At 40.3% G+C, this 22910-nt stretch overlaps 1 protein-coding gene across 4 annotated transcripts in view; it reads right to left on the bottom strand.

Annotated features, from left to right (window-relative positions):
- LOC147444804 (protein FIP1-like) overlaps positions 1–7605 on the bottom strand; it is a 148058-nt gene extending 140453 nt beyond the window's left edge. Inside the window, exon 1 of one of the 4 annotated variants that reach the window (XM_086527339.1) lies at positions 7314–7605. The gene's annotated coding sequence lies outside the window, so the exon portion shown is untranslated. The remainder of the gene's footprint in view (positions 1–7313) is intronic. The other 3 variants (XM_086527337.1, XM_086527336.1, XM_086527338.1) reach the window with 3 other exon arrangements.
- Between the last annotated feature and the right edge of the window lie 15305 nt (positions 7606–22910).

Genomic DNA, 22910 nt, shown 5'->3' on the forward strand with positions numbered 1-22910 from the left:
ATGATGGAGAGGGTTCAAGTGATGATTAAATCTGAGCTCAGCTTCATGAGAGATGACATCAGGAAAGAGATGTACGCAAACGCAGAGAGTTATAAGAATTCTATGTATGCAGATATGAGGAAAGAATTCGATAAAGCGATGCTTGATGAGATGTATCTATCTGTGAAAGGGGAGATGCAGGCTCTCATGCGGGCAGAAGTGAATGTAATGGAATGTATTATGCAGAAAAAGTTGGATGAGGCAAATTGCAAGCTTTGAATCTTGGAAAACCAATGTGGAAAAGTGCATGAAGGAAAAAGATGCAGTGATTGAAGAGCTTAAAGGGGAACTTGCAGCGTGCAAAATTATGCCCAAAACGGAAGGGGGAAATCAGCCCTCGATGTTAAAGGAGCTCGAAGATATTAAGGAGCAGGTGAAAACTCTACGCGAAGGGGAAGAACTAAACTCGAAAGAGGCTTCCTCATGGGCGGAGCGCCTTTCTAAAACACAGGATAAAGTTGACGAAGCAGAAAAATGGATTGAAGGTGCAAAGAAAGGAAAGGCCCGGATGCCAGAAGCCGCACAGACTTCTACCATCATCAATATGACCATTGAGGAGGAACAGAAGAGGAGGACTAGAGCCCTCCATGTGCGTATTACTGGTATCAAAGACACCGAAAATGTAGAAGACGAAGTGAAGGAACTCTTGCAGCGCATGGGCATCCCGGAACCTATGCACACAGGTGCTTGGACAGTAGGAAAGAAGGGAGTGGATGAGAAGGGAAACGTCAAAGAGAAAGCACTTATTTTGCATTTCCCGACTTTGGAAACAAGGAAGGAATTCCTGAAGAAGAGACCAGCACTTAAGAAAACTGGAATATTTATGGGGGATGACCTTACTTTAGCACAAATAGCACATATGCAAGAGTTGATGCCAGAGATCAAGGCAGCAAGGGAGAAGGGAAAAATTGCCTTTTACAGAGGAGGGAAAGTAGTGGTTTTGGAAAAACGCACAGCATGACGGTGCGAGACATATGGGACCACACTCCGGATGGCGGCATGGAATTGTAATGGATCATATAGGCTGGATGTGGGTGCCTTTGAAGATAGCTTCAGAGATAGAGACATTGTCTTTTACTCATAGACACATCAAAAATCTGGACAGTTGATGCCAAGTGTGGCTGGCTATTTATGGGAGACCGCTTGTCGGCCAGACGCCAGATCCCAGCATGGAAGTCGAGGTTCAGGAGGGGTAGCACTCTTATTCAAGGAAGAGTTGCAGCCGCTATTACAAATTGTCCGGAGAGATGACCAGGCCAGATACATGTGGGTGAGACTGAGAGCTGAGACAGGCAGATTCTTATACATTGCTATATGTTACTTTCCCCCTAGCACATCAGTCTATACCTCACCTAGAGGGCAATCCCCTTTCACTATACTTGATGATGACATATGGGAGTTCTCTAGAGATGGAGATATCATTCTCTTGGGAGACTTTAATGCCAGGACGGCCAACTCCCAAACGGTATTTTATGATACCTCGGAGGAGATGCTTAGAGAGATGGATATATCGGAGATGGGACTTGACAGACACTCACAGGATAAAGAGCACACAGAGTATGGGAGATATCTCATGGAGATGACAACTACGCATGGTCTGGCCATACTTAATGGTCTAGAGATTTTTCCTTCGTCTGGGGGATTCACATGCTTTCCACACAGACATGGGGCCAGTACAGTGGACTATGTCATGACTTCACCGAGCTTCATCTCTCATATTCAGGATCTCAGTGTGGGCCCTAGGACTGTTGGAGTAGCAGTGGACCATGCTCTCCTGACTTTTTCAGTCTCTTTCCAGTATAGTGTCTCTCAAACACCACGGAGGATTGCACACACACGGTATACTTTTACACCAGAGAAGGATTTAGTTTATGTGGAAGAGATTTACAGACGGATGGGGGCAGCCGAGCCTGTATATACAGTGGAGGAGATCACCACTTTATTGACGGAGATCTTGCATGGGGCAGCAGCAGAGGCATACCCACACACTCAACCAGATCAGAGAAGACGTTCTGGGAACATGCCTCAGAATAGTTGGTATGATGAGGAGTGCAGAGAGATGAGAGTTCAGATTCAGAGCGAGCTTATACTTGGAGTCATTACATATAGACAGTCTCGGATTGCCCTTCGGCGTTTAGTGCGACGGAAGAAGCGGGCCTTTTTAGCCCAGATGGAACGTGATTTGTATCAGCTCTTTTTGAGCCGAGATTCAGGTGAGGCCTTGCATCTCTTCCATGAGCACTCACCTCCTCCAGTGATTACCTCTCCCGAGATTTGGGGTCAATATGCAGCATCATTATATACAGTACTTGGGCAACCACCATTACCAGACCCTCTAGAGCCATGTCCAGCCACTAGTAACTTCTTTACCACTGAGATGGTGAAGAACGCCATTGACAGGATGAGGACTAGGAGAGCATATGATCATGATGGTTTGGTGGCAGAGCACTTCATACATGCTAGAGATTTACTGTCAGAGGTTCTTGCGCGGTTGTTTAACCGTGTCATGTGTGAGGGACTACCCGAGTCCTGGAGATTATCTACTATTGTACCTCTTTTCAAGGCAAGGGACCCCACGGTGCCAGGGAACTACCGTACTATTATGATAGGGCACACATTGGCACGGTTGTATGCATCCATTCTTGAACAACAACTGAGTAAATGGGCAGAAAATGAGGGCATACGAGCAGCAGGACAGGCTGGATTCAGCAGGGGTTTCTCCACTTTGGACCATATTCTTACACTCAGAGCCATTATTGAGGAGGGTCGGGCACATGGGAGACGGATGTATTGCAAGGCATTTGACACTGTGCCGAGGGCTAGATTGATGCACAGACTACTGAAGTTGGGAGTACCCACAGAGATCATATGGGGGATCATGGCTTTATACGGCTCAGTGACTGGCCAGGTACGCACTCTTGAGGGGATTTCTGACATTGTTCATTCCACTATTGGAGTGAAACAGGGGTGTCCTTTGTCCCTTACACTTTTTGGTATGTATGTAGATGAGGTCTCTGACTACATTGACAGAGAGGGTGACAGAGGCGCTCAGCTGGCAGGGACATGGATCCCTTTATTATTATATGCTGATGATATTGTGTTAATGTCAGAGTCGCCAGAGGGCATGCAAATACATTTGGATGCATTGCACAACTTTGCAGAGGATAGTGGACTGTCTGTGAACCTTGGTAAAACCAAGGTTATGGTGTTTAACACCACACCACAGTGGGTCAAGAGATCTGCACCTACACTCGTATATGGCCAGGACACTGTGGAGTACACAGATGAATATACATATCTAGGGGTGGTATTCACGGGACCGAGGTTTACCCCGAGGAGAGTAGCAGAGACTAGACTATCCAGAGCCTATGAGGCATTAGGAGGGCTAGAGAGGATGTGTTCGCAGGTTCAGTTTCAAGAACCACGAACAAAACTATGGCTCTTTGATACTTTGGTTGCTTCAGCTATGCTTTATGGGGTCCAAGTTTGGGGACCATCTGTGAATCATGACAGTTGGAGGAACATGGAGAGACCCTTGGTATTTATGATATCCCAGATGATTAGAGCCAAGGCCTCTGTACCACATGCGATTATTCGAGCGGAGGTAGCCGCCCCTCCTATAGAGATTGAGGCTCTTACCAGATCAGTGTCCTTTATGCACAGTCTATGGGATACACATAGAGGCAGATATACTAGACTGGCTCTTGAGTCCTCTAGATAGTTAGCGATGCAGGGAGATGCATCATGTTGGTATGCACAGATGACCTCATGGTTTCAGAGGCATGGTTTCAGCATGGATAGATTGCCTCCCTTTCAGTATTCCCTGGATGCACCCTCCCTGCCAGTCACACGGACGGAGATCACTAGACTCATTCGTCAAGATCTTATACAGTTGGACACCAGGAGGACATGGGTAGAGCCGATACAGGAGTTGGGCACGAAGATGGCTTTCTACAAAGAGCACCTTCTCCAACTTTCAGGGGATGGGTTTGTGACTTGTCCGAACTACATGGACACTCATTTATCTCACGGTCTGCGATGTGCTATTGGTCAGATTCGCACATCCTCACACCAGCTGGAGATTGAGACGGGTAGATTCAAAGGGATACCACCAGAGTCTAGGATATGTCAACTATGCTGTAGAGAGCCAGAGACAAAGCTACACTACATATGCCACTGCACTGTGTATTATGAGATACGAGGGCACTTCCATTGCTTATTCAGGGAGGGTTTTGGACCCCTAGATAGAGTCATGAGGTATCAGGACCAGAGATGCCTTGGCTTATATCTACTTGAGCTACACCGACATAGAGACAGTCTGTTGAGGAGACATGGAGTACGACAGTCGCAGAGACAGATCACAGATTTCTTTGGATCGAGGGAGCCAAGAGACCAACCACCAGCACAAGGTTGTACCCGCATTCATACCAGAGGCACCCTCATTGACAGGGCGATTGAGCTCGGGAGATCAAGACGACCACGACTGAGACACAGGAGCACACTACATCGACGGAGACTCCAGCAGAGGATCAGAGGCATTCTAGCACGACACCCAGATTGTCATTGAGGGCCTATTCTACATTTTCACATTTCACACTTCATTTCAGTTTTCATTTTTTACTTTCAGTACTTTTTGTACTTGTACTTCAGACATTGTATTAGATTCACCACTTTGTATCTGATGGTCTCATAGGTCATTTTGGCCTTTTGAAGACATTAATATATCATTTCATTTCATTTCTTTAATATGTATGTTGATGAGGTGTCTGATTACATTGACAAAGAGGGTGATAGAAGTGCCCAGCTAGCAAGGACATGCATCCCATTGTTGTTATATGCTGATGATATTGTGTTGATCTTTGACTCACCAGAGAGTATGCAGTGACAATTGGATGCATTACAGAGTTTTGCAGAGGATAGTGGATTGTCTGTAAACCTTGGTAAAACCAAGGTTATGGTGTATAACACCACACCACAGTGGATTAGTAGATCAGCACCGACTTTCACATATGGTCAAGAGATTGATTGTAGAGTATACAGATGCACTTACCTTGGGGTTGTCTTCACTGGGCAAGGATTTCCTTGGGGAGAGCAGCAGAGACTAGACTGACTAGAGCTTATGCGGCCTTGGGAGGCTTGGAGAGAATGTGTTCGCAAGTTCAATTCCAAGAACCTCGGACAAAGTTATGGCTCTTTGAATTTTGATACTTTAGTAGCCTCAGCTATGTTGTATGGGGTGCAGATATAAGGACCTTCGATAGGCCAGGATGGTTGGAGACGTATGGAGGGACCCTTGGTATCTATGATCTCTAAACTGATCAGAGTCAAGGCCTCCATACCCCACGCTATCCTTGGAGCAGAGCTGGGTGCCCCCCCTATGGAGATTGAGGCGCTTACCACATCAGTCTCCTTTGTGCACAGCTTATGGGATACTACTAGAGATAGATATGTTAGATTGGCCCTTGAGTCTTCCAGACAGTTAGCTCTTCAGGGAGACACTTCATGTTGGTATGCACAGATGACATCATGGTTTCAGACGCATGGCTTCACCATGGACAAGTTGCCCCCTTTCCAGTACTCTCTTCAAGCACCCTCGATGTCTCTTACACGGGTGGAGATTACTAGACTCATTCGTCGGGACCTGATCCAGCTGGATACCAGAAGGACATGGATAGAGCCTCCACAGGAGTTGGACAAAAAGAGGGCTTTCTATAGAGAGCATCTTCTCCACCTCACAAGAGATGGGTTTGTGATTCAACCCAACTACATAAACACACATATGTCTCATGGTTTGCGGTGTGCCATTGGTCACATACACACATCATCACATCAGCAGGAGATTGAGACGGGTAGATTCAGAGGCCTTTCTCTAGGGTCATGAGTTGTGAGGATCAGAGATGTCTTGGGCTATATCTACTTGAGTTACACAGATTTAGAGACACTGTACTGGGGAGAGCTAAAGAGAGACAATCCGAGAGACAGATTACAGATTTCTTTTCACTAGATTCGGGACAGCCAGATGAGCAGCCATCGTTGCAGAGCTCGGCCCACACTCATTCGACCACTACCGGCACTCTCATTGACCGAGAACTAGAGCTACGGAGATCCACAAGGCCACGACTGAGGAGAGGAGCTACACAACACAACATCCAGAGAGCAAATGAGGATGGATTCTAGTAGCAGTATCTTTGTTCTAGTTCTTTTGTTCTTTTGTACCCAGACATGGTATCAGATTCAATATTTTGTAACAGATTGGTCTCATACGTCGTTTTGGCCTTTTTAAGACATTAATATAACATTTCATTTCTCTCTCTCTCATGCATTCTCTCCTTGGTCTCTACACTTTCGCATCTTCAACTTTGAGCAAAAGGTGCCCATTGGAGGGGCCAATATCTCTGAGTGAGAAACTCTACCCCAATGTGTCCTGTCTCCAATGTTCTCTCAATTTCGTTTGCTGTTTCTGATTCTGTTGCACTGTTTTACCAGAGTATCAGGTGACTTGGCGATAAGCAATTTGATAAAAGAATCGAATTTTATAAAAAGATTCAAATGAAACTAGGTGAGCTACGAGTAGAGGTGATGTCAAATTTTCCAATGGTAATGATGATCATTACATTCATAACTCTGTCATTGAAAACGACGACTAATTGCAACAAAACTCTGATCAAGGGTGCTTGAAGAACAGCCCTCTCCAATCTTTGCATGCTCCTTATGCACACCTAAGAAGGTTTATACTGTCAAGCAGAGCCTTTGAGCATCACGCAAGACCGTTTAAATCTCAAATGAATTTGTAGGTTATGCAAAAATATTGATATTACTTGCTGTCAATCTCACCAATAGAGATGATGTTTAGCAATATTAAGGGTACAAAATCTTGGTTATTATATCATGACCACCACAATTTGATTGATGGTATAGTACAATCCATTCCATAATGAGAACCACATATTGATGGTTGGATTGATTGGTAGACCCTTGCCCCAAGCCCTTTCAGCCTTGAGAGACAAGGAACTCTTTTGTATGGATCCAAGGTGTAACTTTGCAGTTTTCCATGTGTGCAGAGCACTCCATTTCACAAAAGATTTGACGTGAAGCTGGGATTATTATACCACCAAGCTTGGTTCCCTATTTACGCGTTAACCAAGAATGTGGCAGGATTGAAGAGGAACCGACTTATTGATGGGGGTCTCTTCGCAAGCATTGGAAATTGAATGGATTGCGCTCTCTCTCTCTCTCTCTCTCTCTCTCTCTCTCTCTCAATTTAACATGCGCACCTTCTCCTTGACCCGACAGCAAGCTTGCTAAGAGTCAGGAACTTACAGCCGGTGCAAGTGTGAGATCACGATGGCCTGCTATGGAATGTTGTCAGCGCAAGAGAGTGTGAGAGGAAGTAAAAAGAGCGCGTCTTTTTGGAGGAGTAAGTTTGGTTTACAGCTCAACTAGGCCCAAGCTTGGGCGAGTTGATGCAAAAGGAGTGGTCGTGTCAATAGGGTAATGGATAATACCACGGGCAACCACAATTCCTTGCCCAAGCTCAAGCGAGGGTTGAGCTGCTGACAGTAGTAACCAAAAGGTGGCTTCTAACAAGTAGGATGGGCAACATAGATCTGGTGTGTAAAGAGCCTTCAAAAAAGTTGTAATTAGTCCAAGTAGCAATGTTAAGCAAGTTTCTTGATGTCCATCTATGGTATAAGGTGTAGTCTTAGATTGTGGATTTTATGGTCATGTGATGCAAAGTATGTGACTAGAGCAATATGGTTAGTCTCATAGAGTTTGAATACACATAATTAAAGTCAGCATTGAAATCATCCAAAAATACTATTGAATGATTTTGATCATAAAATAACAAGATTATAAATAAAGTTTGAAAGAATAGTGACAATTTGAAGGAAGTCTCATGGGACTGTTGACGAGCCATAGTTGCTATCATGGAAAGCACATGTAGGACTAAGGGGCACAACCCTAGGCAAGGCTTGTTTGGCATGCAAGGTTTAGGGGTCTTTGAAAGGCAGACCAGGAGCCTATAAAAGGAGAATGGTTGGGTGGAGAATGGACTTGTAGTAGCCCTTGTCCTTTCACTGGTATCACAACTCAACTCTCTCTCTCTCTGGTATCACAACTCAACTCTCTCTCTCTCTCTCTCTCTCTCTCTCTCTCTCTCTCTCTCTCTCTCTCTCTCTCTCTCTCTGTGGATGGTTCCGATAGAGAATATTTTGATGGATGATTTGTTTCAAGGCTCCGTGATGAGACTGCTTGCATGTCTTGATGTGTCCAGTGATGGTAAAGCAACAACAAGCTTTCTTTACAAGATGGTCTAATCGACCACATTCGATTGGGCTCCCCTCACGTAGAGGGAGCATACACGGCTTACAAGATTGGGCTACAACAAGCAAACCAACTTTGAAGGCCTCCAACATCAAATCAAAGTGCAAGAACCAAAGCACATGCAAGGTATTGATTGCTTTTTTTAAAAAAGAAATTTAGATCTTTTGGAGGTCTCGAGAATCGAACTAGGTCTAAAGGGCTCCTAGATTGGGAAGATAGACAAGACCAAGGCAAGTTTTATAATGATTCAGCACATGTGCATAGTTCTAGTGTGAGAATTCAAGCACAAACAAGAATCGCCAAAATTAGATGACACCGACAAAGCATAGGATTGAATAAGTTTTAATTATACTGTCATTTCTGAGTTTCTCTTTCTAAATTCTCAATTTTTATAGGCATGGAGTATGAATTTTCAAATAGAAGTCTAAACACGGGACTATGGTCATAAAAACAAAGTCTAACAAAGGTGATTGTAATGGAAATTGATAAGTATTTGTTTCTTAATTGAGAGATGGCAAAAGCATAGTGAATTATGGACTATGCAAAAGGATAGCAGGTTTATTGATATTTTAATAATAAAGTGCTCTTTCTAGGCTATGGTCACTTTATGTTTAGGTGGACAATTTGTAATCATTATAAGCATTTAAGAATTCTATCAGTAGACATGTGCAAGAGGAAAATGTTCGCTCTTGCACGGGGGGAGAGTGCACCCAGTGCCCTGTGTCCATCTTCTCTATTCTTTCTCTCCTCTCTCTGTGCCCCTGTGTCCATCTTCTCTATTCTTCCTCTTCTCTTTGTGTGCTCCACTCTAGGAGGCGCACCTGCACATGCTCTTCTAATCTCTATCTCTCTCAAATCATGTGCCCTTCTCAATTGTGTGTATGTGCAACATTCAGGCACGCAGATCTATTGATTTATTGCATGTAGCATGTTGTTTTATGTATTTTGCAATCACGCCACACTCATGTGTTTTTCCAGTGGTATCGAAGCTATGGATATGATTTTGGGCTTGCAATGATCATGACTATGGAGATTATTGTGATCAACGATAAGTCATGCATACCTTGAACTTAATTTTTCTTGTTTAAAATTGTATGCAGGTGATTATTATGAATCTTCTCAGATCGCAAGTATTTGTTTAGGAATTATGGATTTTTCTTAGGTGAGTATAATTGTCATACAACAAGTACAATTTAGAGCATAAAGGTAGTAAATTTGATGCATGCAATTGACCTCAAACATGGAGAGAAAGAGAGTGGGCTATCGTATTTCTTGTATTAGTTAAATCTAAAATGGTAGAATTATAAGGAGAGGAGGTCGGATTAGGTCCTCTTTAGGTGGTACAAGAAGAAGAAGAAGCCAAAAAAGGTTTATAAGCTTCAATATAGTTTAATAAACAAGGGAAAGAAAATATATTTCTTCAAATTGAAGAAGGTTGATGGATCTCTCAATCAAGAATTAGAGAAGCTTGAAGTAAAATGAAAGAAATTTTAACATTGTAGGCACACACGTAATAAGTTAGTAGAAGAAGGAGCAAAAGAGGAAGGAAAGGCTACATTCTCATTTTCCCTTCCTCCCCTTCATTCCTTACACACCTTTTTTCCAATCGTAGGAAGCAACCCCACCTAGATGGCTTCGCAGGAAACGATGATAAGAGTAGTTTCGATTGGTGAGAACACCTTCTCTCTTACATGAACTGAGAAGTTGTATCAACTTCTTCCAACCCTATACAGATTGATTCATTGGTTGCTTTGCACTATAGCCCTGCCGGTACCCCCAACTATACCGCCAATAGAGGACAACAGCTTCAATTCCTAGTAGAGAGGACCTACAATAGCACCAACAGCGAAGTACAACCTTTTTGGCTATTACCAATGTGTACATTTGCATGTTGTTGTTGGAGGAACCCGCGTTTCAACTCAAAGCAACACCAGATGATGCCAACTAGAATTTTGGTGCCCTTCTATACCCACTACCCACAACAATTTTTGGCAGGCGCAACCACACCTACGTGAGTGTTGGCCACCATGCATGACAGGGCCATGTCTCTCTTCTACCTTCCTTCACTCCTTATCTCTCACACCCTAGTATTATCCTTTCCATGTCATTGTCTCTCTATCTCCTACCTCTACCCTCCCCATAGCTTCTTGGGCCCAATACCAAATTCACCCAGCACATGAGTCCCCTCTCCTACCTAACGTCCAACAGCGGTATCACAACACACTAGTGGAGGCAACATCAGTGACGACAGTAGCAACCAACAAAAAACTCCCATCCCCCAGAAATTGCCGACCCCCATTGCCCTACCCTCCAAAGCAGTGCCGTTCGTTGTACCACTTGACCACTAATGCTCGTGGAGGCATGTATGCGTAGCATGGACCTCACACATTGAACGCATGTAGACAAGTTGGCAAAGATCAAAAAGTAGGGTCCACAAACGATTTGCATGGTAGCATGCATCACCTCACCCACTAGCGAATGTGGGCACATGCACCACAACTAGTTTAGCCACAAAGGGTGGTGCATGCAAACAGTGACTACAACAACAGCCATCGTGCATGGAAAAAGCAAAAGTAACTTTTATTTATTTATTTTTAATAAAGGCCCTTCACCTCCCCTCATTTTTAATGATAGAAGATCTCACCCTGTCTTTTGGTCCACATCCCTTATGTAAAGACTAATTTTACTCCCAACCATGGAATCAACCTTAATTCATACCTCTTACTTCTTGATCTCAACCCTTTTCCCTCAAAAAAAAAAACCATGAAGTTCTCAAGCAACCCCTACCTCTAGCGTGCCCTCCTTCTTCCTCTAAATATGGAACTTTTTCACTCTCATTCATATAGAGCCTCTTTCTATCCTCTCTCCTCTTAGCATGGATCCGTGTAGGCGAACCATGAGCAAGTACAGTTGAATGTGAAATAGCAAGAGAGGAAGATGGTGTCCAATCGCTATGGGAGTCCTCTTATGTTGAGGCAACAAAGCAATGCAAGTAGCTCAAGTGGGAGTCTCCTGTGCATCCAGCTCCTCGCCAATTACATGCAGGTGCCCCCTGGTGTTGGATCTCAAAGAGCTCCAAATTACACAGCAAACATGACAACTACTCGGTTTGTCCAGGCCATGGCTTTTCAATCCAATGATGAGGACAAAGATAATGAGCTTGGGCTTGCTTTTCCAAGTCAATTTCCAACTAATGCCCATGCCCCTTCACCCCTGCTTTGCCAAAGTGGTCATGGCACAAATATCCCCCTTTTTGAAGATCTACACATAGCAAGAAACATTGATCAATTGTTTTGACACAGTGTGAGTAGAGCTTACCATTGATCATGACTAGAACTTTGGTAAATGGAACTTGAGCATGAAGCTAAGTTGAAAGCAAAGGAACGACACAGACACACTAGAGATGGTAGATATGATAGTAGAAGTGCACACAATAGTTGTCAAGATGGAAACAATCGCACAAGAGATGATGAAGAAGATCCAGGTAATCTATGTGAGAGAAGTCACGCAAGACAAAGCAACCAAGATAGAGACAATGAATATAGAAGTGTTCATAGCCACAATCATGTGGTCATTAAAGGAATCTTAGATAAGCATGATGACTATAGGGATGGATATAATGGATAAATTCCCAGTGACCACAATGATTAACAACAACACCGCTCTCTCTTTCTCTTTATGAAACCTTGATGGTTCACTTTAGAGAGCCGCACTGAGAATTTGCGTCACCTTTAGGAGGAGAGGAATTTCATTGACGATCTTCAACATGGAGGGCTCTCCATGTATGGTCTACAAGAGTGGAAGTAGGACGCAATTGAGAAGGCACCCACCTACGTACAACAATCATAGCTATCAATACAAAAGAACCTACCAACTATTCTCATTCACAGGCTACCATATCAATTGGTTAGAATAGCCCATGATAACTATGTTTTAAGCTTGTCACTACTGACTAGAACCCTCTCATCCTCTCTCTACTATGTAGATTGACTGCTATCTTGATAATTAGAATGTGGATATAGCTATGCAAGTAGTTCTCTACTAAAAAGGAGCAAATTTCTCTCTCCTCACTATTTCCATGTGCCATTGGTTTGATGATGTACGGTTATACCCATTTGCAGTGATGCTATGCGATTATCTTTAGTGTTGCATCATACGGTATTGAAGTTGTTATTGCATCTTGTTTGTTATTGCCTCATTTTTTTGTTATGTATGACATCCCTACTATCGTTTCTAATACTCCTTTGTGGATGGCTATAGTTATCGAGTGGTACTTACTCTTATGCTAGAATTTGATATCGAACCCTTCGCATCATTTAACATATCCTAATAGGTGGTCATCAATCCTCATATATTTGTGTATTTCATCATGAGTTCAATTAATCTTTGTAGATTAGATTCACACTTTGATTATTAATATTACAACTTCTTAGAAAGTATAAGGTTATGTACCGACATCGTTATATTTAGGGATGGATTTTCTAACAATTGTATATATCAATTAGTTTAATTAGTTTTTCATTTCAATTAGTGTTTGAACTTACTATTGCTTTGACACAAGTCCAATATCTACTATTGGCACAACTTTATAAACCATTCTTCAAGTTTATGTAACTCTTTCATTATATTTCATTAGCACACAACCCCTCTAGTAAGGCTAACCAGACTTCTCATCAATTTTTTCATTACTGACTTATTAGGTCTCCCCAATCTTAGAAAAATAAAAATTCTTTTGAAACATATTAAGTGCATAAGTGAAAGGTGAGTTTAGGAAATGAAAAGACAGATGAAGGTGATGGAAAGTCAAAAGACATGAAGGTGAAAAGTCAAAAGACCTTGTGTGTTCATATAAAGAGGTGTTTCTTTTCTCCTTTATTTTCCCTTTAGCATTTTCTTATCCTCTCTCTCTCTCTCTCTCTCTCTCTCTCTCTCTCTCTCTCTCTCTCTCTCTCTCTCAATCTTGTATCCATCCTTTCAAGCTAATATTGTTGCAAATCTACGTGCTTCAATATCATTACCCGTTGTTACGTGCTATAGACTAGTGCATTGTTTTTGTTGTTGTTGAGGGAATCTTTGAAGTATGAATACCTTTTAATTTTTTTTTGAAGCCATTAGGAATACCGTACACTACATGTTACTTCTCTTTAGAGTATCCTTGCACTTTGCACTATGTAGGTAGTGAATATATTTTAAAGCCATTAGGGACGCTGTTAGAAAAAAAATCATTTTTTTATTACTCACTTAATATATTTAGTGTGAAATTAAATTCTCAAATGAATCTAACAAGAAGTTATCTTTAGTGCTTTCTCTTCCAAAAATACATTTGCAGGTATAACTAAACACACAAGTTAAAGTAACTTGGAAGCATCATCAAAACTCGTAAGTTTTTCCTCGCTAGAACATACTCAAACAATGCACATTCTAATATAGCTAAACACGAGAAACTATACCAAGGTATGATTTTTGTTATACATTCATGCAATGATTCTTAATCTTTCATGGAAAAAAAGTTTAGTCATCTCTGTCATGGCTTCTACTTGCACTGAACGGAATTTCTATTGAGATGATTTGACATTAAACTATACAGCTACTCACATGAGCTAAGGTGCTTTGAGATATTGAATAACAGTTTGTAAGTATTTTGCTACTCAAACATAATCCAGTTTGGTGTTAAATAGGCACTTGGGATCATAATTACTATACTCCATGATAATTATGTACATTTCATAGATGAGTGCACACATGCATACAAGGCCTGACAAGTTCTGGAGGAGAATTTTGGAGCTAGAGCCAAACGGAGTAAGGTTAGCCTAAAAAGGAAACTTTACAAACTCACTATGATCGAGGGGGAAGACATAGCCATTTTGGTCAATAGGCTTAAAAGCATGATCACACAATTGACCTACATCCAATGCGAAGTAGAAGAAGACGACAAAGTTGCAATCCTCCTTAGTGCACTTCCTTCCAACTATGACCATGTAGTCACTATTCTTGAAGAAAAGGAGCCAACTCCAGCACTTTAAGATGTGGTAAGCTCGCTTTAGACAGAAAAAAAGACGCAAAAATTTTCATCTACACTGACAAGTGGAGCGTTTTTTGCAAGGGGAGGCGAATCGTCCATAGATTTTACATCATCTTCCAACATTTGAAAGTGCTACAATTGTGGTATAGTGGGACATGTAGCTAAGGATTGTTATATCAATAAATTTTGTAGCAATTGCGGTAGGGGTATCCTCCTTTGAGGTGCTATTCAAAGGATCAAGGTAGCAACAACAACAACAATAAAGGCAAGAAGCCAATGAAAGGAGTTGTTCATGTAGTTGAAGAAGAAGAAGCAGGAAAATAAGGGGAGGTTTTTTTTGTTACATATATACTTTGAAGATCCACTTCTACCTTCTCTAGTTCAAAGGGAAATGTTATTTGTCATCCTGTGTGGATAGTTCCTGTCATCCTTAGTGGATAGCATCATCATGTGTGGATAAATGGGTTTTCATTATGTATTACATGCCCAAGGGGAGGATTGAAAGGTGGGCATGGAAAAATATCTACACATGTATAGCTTAGTATTTGGCATTTGGTCTATGAGCTGTTAGGTTTTCTATATGGCTATGTGTAAGCCAAGTAGAGAAACAATGCCAACTGGATATCTATTCAAGGCTTATAAATAAAGCCCTCAATGTACATATTTTATGCTATGTTGTAAAGGTATTGCATTGTACATTTTGGTCTATTGAGTATTGGAAAGTGTGAAACTCTCTCTCTCTCTCTCTCTCTCTCTCTCTCTCTCTACTATATGTAGCCATGTCTATTCAACAAATCAAGCCTCTATGAGAGCTCTTTCTCTCTCCCACAAGCCCAACCAAACATACTCCAATTTGGTGTTAAACACGTAGTAAATTTTTTTCTTTTATGCCTTACCTAATCCATTGGTCACATGCACACAACTTTGCCAATTTAGGCAGTGTATAAATGTTTATCTTGGGGTAGATTTTCCAATATAGGCAACACTAATTATTCATGAAAATTCACCAATTTAGGTAGCACGTTTATAGATTTGTTGATTTATGTAGGACTAATTATCTGTGCAAATACACCGATATAGGCAACACGAGTGCAGATTCTTTGATTTAGGCAACACAACAACAAACAATAGATTCAATATTTTAAACAATATCAATGCAGATTCACCAATTTAGGCAACACAAATGCAGATTCACAGGTGGCAACATGTTCGATTGGTGTTGATTCATCGATTTAGGCAACACTGACTCTGCAAAATCATGCTACAACGGCTAGCCACCATTGCCTATAGTATGATTTTTGTTAACATGATTACTAATGGAAGAGATTTGAATTTGGATTATGATTATATAATGTCAATAATGTGCATTGAATTGAATTTGGACTTAATCAAATTCGATTAATAAACAATGATTACAACCAATGATATCTTGATACTTTAATTGGGATATGAAATATATTGCTTATCCTCGTGGAATGGGACACTAAAATATGTAATATGTGAATGACGACAAGAATAAGAAAACTTGTTTGTTTAAGTTTACGAGTTTTTTAATACATACATGATATTTTTGACACATAATTTTAACCATTGTTTTTTAGAAGCATGATTTGCAGATTAACAACACATCAATTGAGGACAGTTTCTTTCCTAACGAAGGGCTATGTAATGGAAATTGATAAATATTTATTTATTACAAAAAACAAATGGCAAAAGCATAAGTGAACTACAAACTATTCAAAAAGATAGTAGATTTATTGATTTTTTAATATTAAAGAGTTCTTTATGAACTATGGTCATTTTATGTTCACGTGGACAGTTTGTAATCATTTTGAGCATTTAAGAAATCTATAAGTAAATATGTAAAATAGGAAAATGATCACTCTTGCATGGTGCACCCAGTGCCCTATGTTCATCTTCTCTATTCTTCACCTCTTCTCTCTGTACTTGTGTAGCACTCCACTCTAGGAGATGCACATGCATATGCTCTTCTACTCTCTGTCTCGCTCTCTATTTTCCCAAATCGTAAGCCCTTCTTGATTGTGTGTATGTTCAATTTGCAAGGTATCTAGATCTATTGATTTATTGCTTATAGCATGTTGTTTTATGTATATTGCAAGTATGTCATGCTCTCATGTTGTTCAAATGGTAGAACTCACAATTGGGCTACAAGATTGGGGGTTACTAAGTTTATGTTTATTTAACTCGATCTCAAGTGCATTTTGGAGAAACATGACCCGAGCTTGAAGAATTAGCAAGGCTATTCATACAACAAGATAATTACAACCATTTCAAAGCTTGAGATATGCTATAAGCATACATGCTTGAGGGGTTTTGAGGGCTTAAACATAATCAATTCAAAGGTGTGTATGAACACTTGCACTCTAGGCTGATGAATTGCCTAAAGTATCAGGCTGGCATAAACTAAACCAAGGGGCTTACAAGGTACATAGGAAGGGATCATGGTATATCAAAATCCACGGTTATGAATCGTATTCAAAGTAAAATACATTAGAAGCCACAGCTACAAGCCAAATTCAAAGCTCATAACCTTGGGCCAGAAGGACTCCTATTGGAAATTTAAGCAATAACGTGCAAAAAGCAAGGCTCTGTATAAGGTTCAACAAATTGGAGTTGGTGCATGCTACTACATTGAGAGGACTTCAAAATCCATCCAAACTTGATCTCAAGCGAGCATTTTCTTCAAGCTTCTAAGAAAAATGACAAAGGATGGGAGGCAAGGTTGGAAAATTCAAAGTTTTTTTTGGTTTGAATGCATTCTTTACCTTTAATTTGGAAAGAATCATAACTTTCAAAGCAAGGTACTTTGAAGGCCATAACGAGAAGCAATGCTTTTAGCCCATGCGATGCCCCGCTAGATGCATTAGGATCTCCGAAAGAGTACCAAGGGTCAAGGAGTTGGCATTATTGGGATACATGTTTGCATTTTATGTATGACAAGGTCAAAGCATACTTTGATAAATCCATGCCAATTATAAATAGTGTGCAACACGTAAGGGTATTGGCTAAACCCATTAAGGCCGCCATTATAGCCAAGGGCTCATCCTTCTATTCTTTATGAGTAACATGCACGACGTGCTTGTTTTGTGGATTTTATTTCATTATCGAAGGCTTTTTATGATTTTTCTATGATGCAATACACTCTACCAACAACAATTTGATGATTGACAAGGTCAGCTCTCCTTACGTTAGACTTTATGAACAAGGTGCAAGCACAAAGAAACACGTGGGAAAATTTGTCTTACTTCAAGTTGAGTCTACCACTATGACATACAGGTAAAGACTCTTGCTCGTCTATTTTTCTTATTGTATCAACTTTTGCATCTCATGTAATTTGTCATTTAATGTTAAGGACATTCTTTGAGCTACACATGTATACACTCAATGTGCTACACATGTTACAAATGACAATTTCTTCTGCAGCAAACAAACATGGCCTAGCTATCAAGAAATTTTTAATGTGATAACATGACTCTTTTGTATCCATTTTGGTGATTGGTTGTCATGTTGATACACCTCTGTGCGGATAATTACTCACTTCATAAGGAAGACTACCTCAAGGCACGCCATCTCTTGTTTCCATTCTAGGTCTATGGGCTTGCAACCACACCTTCATGATTGACTTATGCTTGTCACACGTATCTCTTATGTATATGCAAGGAATATTTGGGCAAAAACTCCTACAACTAGTTTCTTTTGCGATATTCAAAATCTTTCTCTTCTTTTAATGGGACAATATAATTGCTTTATTACTAACATGAAGGACTCTATAGCATCAATATCTAGGGCTACACACAAAACCAAAAGTGAACACTAGAGACATGACACTTTGGGGAAAAGTTCCCCAATCAAAGACCCAATGACCAAGCAAAAGCTTCCATCAAGATTGGAATAGTGCTTCATTGTGCAACTTAATTTAGTTTAAGGTATACTGCATTGATTAACAAAGCTACATAGTTCAATATGGTTTCAAAAAGCATTTGGCATCTACTTGGTTGACCACCAACAACGGCCGAGCCTATCAAAATTGCAAAACAAAGTCTTGTGGCACAAGAAAAGAATATATATATATATAGTGCAAGACCATGTATTTCATAAGACCAGGCTCCAATGCAAATCACTGTGTCAGCATCTTCCAATGTCAAGCTAAGCTACGCTCACAAGGGCAAGGGAAAAGTGGATCAAGTACCAAGGAACATGGGATTATAGATACCATATGCTTTTACATCAAAGCATCCAAGAGACCTCTCAATATGCATCCAACTTTGAGCCACAATAGTCTACCGCCCCACAAGAAGGACTTTGTCTTGCAGGCAAGTTTGTGGATCATATATGTGCCTAGTCTTAGTGTTGGTGTTACTATTATGGAATCTAGCACTTTGTTTTGTGGGATGTATAAGCTCAATGATTACAAGAACTGCGCGGAAGATTAAGCATGCGCAATTTCTAGTTTGAAGGATATTTTAAATGCAAAACTTTGGTGCACATTTTGTTCATCTTAAATTTACTAGTTTGCTAAGTTTGCAAAAAACTTATATGGTTCCTTTGTTCATCCCTATTGAGGCACCATTGAAACATGTATGTGAAGGGTTGTATTTTGGGCAAAATTCAGCATTTTGAGTTTCTTAAGGATGGTTTTGTGCAGGCTACTCGCAAATTGCACCTTGTCAATAGTGATGTTTGTGACCTAATGCATACTTTATATTTTGGGAATCATATGTACCTCATGAATTACTTAATGATTACTCCAGGCATGTATGTATCCACTTAAGGCAAAGTTCGAAGTGTTTATGTGCTTCAAGAAATTTTTGCTTATGGCTGAAAATGTGTCTAGCTGTATTGTGGGCACTTTGCGTTTCAATCAACCGGGGGGAATATATGTCTGAAGAATTTATTGAATTTCTAGCAAGTCATTAAAACACCAATGTAAATTTTTGTGTCCCTCAATAAAACAGTGTTTCTAATAGAAGAAAAATGTGACTTATGGAGATGGCATGATGTGGGAATTTGATTTGACCATTGGAATAGAATTTCAAGGGGTATGTAAGAGGTGCTGCAAAAAGACTTAGGGTCCCCTAAGTTATATTTCTTCCTAATTTTGAGATTTTCTCCTCAAATTTTGAACTAGTTTCTTCACCAACATGATGTTGAGGGAAAATGAAGGCGTATTTTTATTGAATTTTCTTCATTTCAAGCTTTCCAAATCGTGCAAAAATACATAAGCTAAGAAAATTACTAGGTGCACTATATTTTCTCAAAGGGTGAGCCGTGATTTGTTTCTACACTTCATCAACTTCCAAACCCCATGGTTCACACCTCACTCAATTTTAGACTTCCTGAGTGACCTTAAATGATAAATTTTCTCCATGGATAAACCATCCACCCTGTTACACTTCATCAACTTCCACACTGCATGGTCCACACCTCACAAAAATTAAGACTTCCTAGGTAGCCCTCCATATATGTTAAATTCCAAACCCCATGATGGTTCACGCCTTTGACAAATCTCCTCTATGTATTCTAAAATCACTTGAGAGGTGAACCATGACCCCTTTTACACAAAATTAAACTTCCTTGATAATGATATAGCAAGTTTAGATGGGGAGACAGGGGGTAGTGAGAATCTCTCCATTGTGTTGTGATAATGTGAGGAGAGATAATGATTTAACATGTTTAGGTGGGGAGTGAGGCTATGAGGGAGTTAAAGATGAAATTATTTGTCAAGTTTATTTCAATGTTTTCTTTCAATTGGAGGGCTTTCTTCAAGTTTTACTAAGAACATCTCAAATCTTCAAAAAATATACGTCAGAAGGGATCACAAGGTGGGCTCCTTTGTACACCTCACTGACATATACAAGGCAAGAAATATAAGCAAGAGTAATGGGTCCAAAAAGTGCACACCACTCCTAGATGATTGGAAGATGATACAAGACCCTTGTTAATGGCATGGTCATGAGAGGGTTTCCATCTTGTGATTGAAGACATTGGCTTCATGATTTTTTGCAGCATTCTTCTGTAGAAGGAAGACAGTCAAACTCTTACACATTACAAAAGCTGAGAAAGATGTAAAGGTTGAAGATACAACTGGGGAATTTATTGCGAAGTTGGAGCAAGTGGCAAAGTTCAAAGCCATGAATATCAAAAAGATAGGAAGTCCATTGATATCCCATAAAAAATAAAGATTTTGTACTCCTAACTCACATACAAAACCTCTTTGACATAAAAGAAGACTAATGCCTTGCAATTCTTGCAAAGTGAGTAGAGCATGCCAAAGGATTTGTGGATCACACACCATGTCCACAAGTAGTGCTTGATATGGAAGTAGATAAATTTATCAAGAAGTCAGTTGTTGTAAACCATGTAAGCTCAAGCGAAGTCTTTAAGTTTTGGAAAATGCAGAAGTTTCAAGGGTATAGAAGGAGAAAAAATGATCGTTGTTTGTGCACAAGAAAAGCTACTAATTGTGGTTTTTTTAATGAAAGAAAAATATAACACTATGTGGATGATAGGTTTATACTTGATAAGGATAACTTAAAGGTAGATGCATTGAAGGTGAATTGATTTGAAGAAGTGAATTGTATTCTTGGAATGTACAATAAGGCAAGAGTAAGAAGTTTCTTTACTTATGTCAAAAAGACTATTTATACCAAGTACTCAAGCATTTCAATCTAGAAATGGGAAGTCGATCAAAACTCCATTGCTTGCCCATGTGAACTCAACTAAGAGGATTTCCCAAATTGGATGAGGACATGGTTGGGATGGCTAAGATTTGTCGTGCATCTTTGGTCGCTTACTTGATAGTATGCCATGATTGGGAATTGTGTAGGGCATTACTAGAGGGATTTATAGCCTTATGGCAAATCCTAGATGGACAAAGTGGGCTTAAAAGCGTGATCAAATAATGGCTTGAAGGAGCTCAACATTTTTTCGATGAAAATATGCATGTGCCGTTGGTTACATGGATGCAATTTATGCAAGCGATGTGGACAATAGAAGTTCTACTTCATGATATGTCTTTATCTTCACTGATCGTGCAAATGCATGGCAATCTTGCTACAAGATTGCACATGTGCAACTTCCTCATAAGCAAGGAAGCTATGTGGCTCTCACCTAGTGGGAGATTTGGGATCACTTCAAAAGGTTGTAGTTTTGCATTGTCACAATCAAAGTTGGCACCAAATCCAGTATTTCACGCAAAGACAATGCACATTGATATTATCAAGTTGTTCATGAGATGATATCAGACAAGTGTGGAAAGCTTGTTGGCATTCACATAGATGGCAACCCTACCAATCTTCATAAAAAAGGTCAAGGTGTGTAGAGTCCATATCTACATTTGGTCCCACGAAGATGTTATCAACGTGAAAACCACTTGGGGGATAGACCTTGTATACATGTCCATAGCTTACTTAAAGGGGGACTAGCCTTTAAGTGGGAGGTCGTTGCCTTGTGCCTTTTGGTTGCTTGCCAATGTGACTAGCTGCCTACTCTCACTAGCTTACAAACGCCACTCTTTTATTCTACACAGACAATCCCTAGAAGATTGCAAGCCACATAATTACCCCCTCGTCATGTAAAAACCTTATTATTAAGATTTGAGGTCACCTAATGTGAAGTACATGAGTGTCAAAATCAACTTACAATCCCACTACTTGTGGAATGTTGTGTGTAAGCCACTATTTGACACCATGGGAGTCCATGCAATAGGTTACATCCTCTATCTTTTAAGTGGGGTGCAAATAGACTACCTCTTCCACCTGACCACCCCCCCCCCCCCCCCCCCCCCCCCCCCCCTTCCTCATTGCACAATTGATCCACTGTTGCAATCCTTCATAAAATTCATGGTGGTGAATCTAAACAATTGGTAGCTTAAGGACTTACTAATTGGTCTGTATTTCTCTCAACAAAGCTACATGGACATGTCTACCACACAAGTGAAGTGCACATATGCTCCATAGATCCTAATTCTAGGTCAACATTGATAACAAGTCTTTGTAATGTTGACACCTGCAAACCATGAATCAATTACTATCTAGTGTTCTTTTCTTGATGGGTACAAATATCAATCATATAACTTGCTGAGGATTACACGAGATGGTGTTTACATATTCATGCAACTCCCTCCTCTTTTTAGCATAGTCTTTGGAATGAAACCAATTGTATTTGACTTTTGAATCAAAGATACTATTTCATTGGCTTTCAACATTATGGAATGTTTTGTGATTTTTATTATTGTTTAATAACCATGAGAAGGTTTATGGGATTACATGGTAAAAGGTTTGTGGAACGTTCCCTCCCTACCATGAGAAGGTTTATGGTATTACTGTTAAAGTTTAGGCATCTCTAGTGAACTACCCAATGTGATCCCATTATTTAGTTTGGCTTTTAGGTATTTATTTTACTTATTTGTCAAAGTCTTGGGTAGGGAAATTTACTAGGATTGCTATATAAGCAATGCCTTGCCTCCATTGTATATACATTTCAGTTATTCATTACCAAGGTT

Source organism: Adiantum capillus-veneris, chromosome 13, assembly GCF_014529385.1.
Source record: "Adiantum capillus-veneris isolate H3 chromosome 13, ASM1452938v2, whole genome shotgun sequence".
Lineage (NCBI taxonomy): Eukaryota > Viridiplantae > Streptophyta > Polypodiopsida > Polypodiales > Pteridaceae > Adiantum > Adiantum capillus-veneris.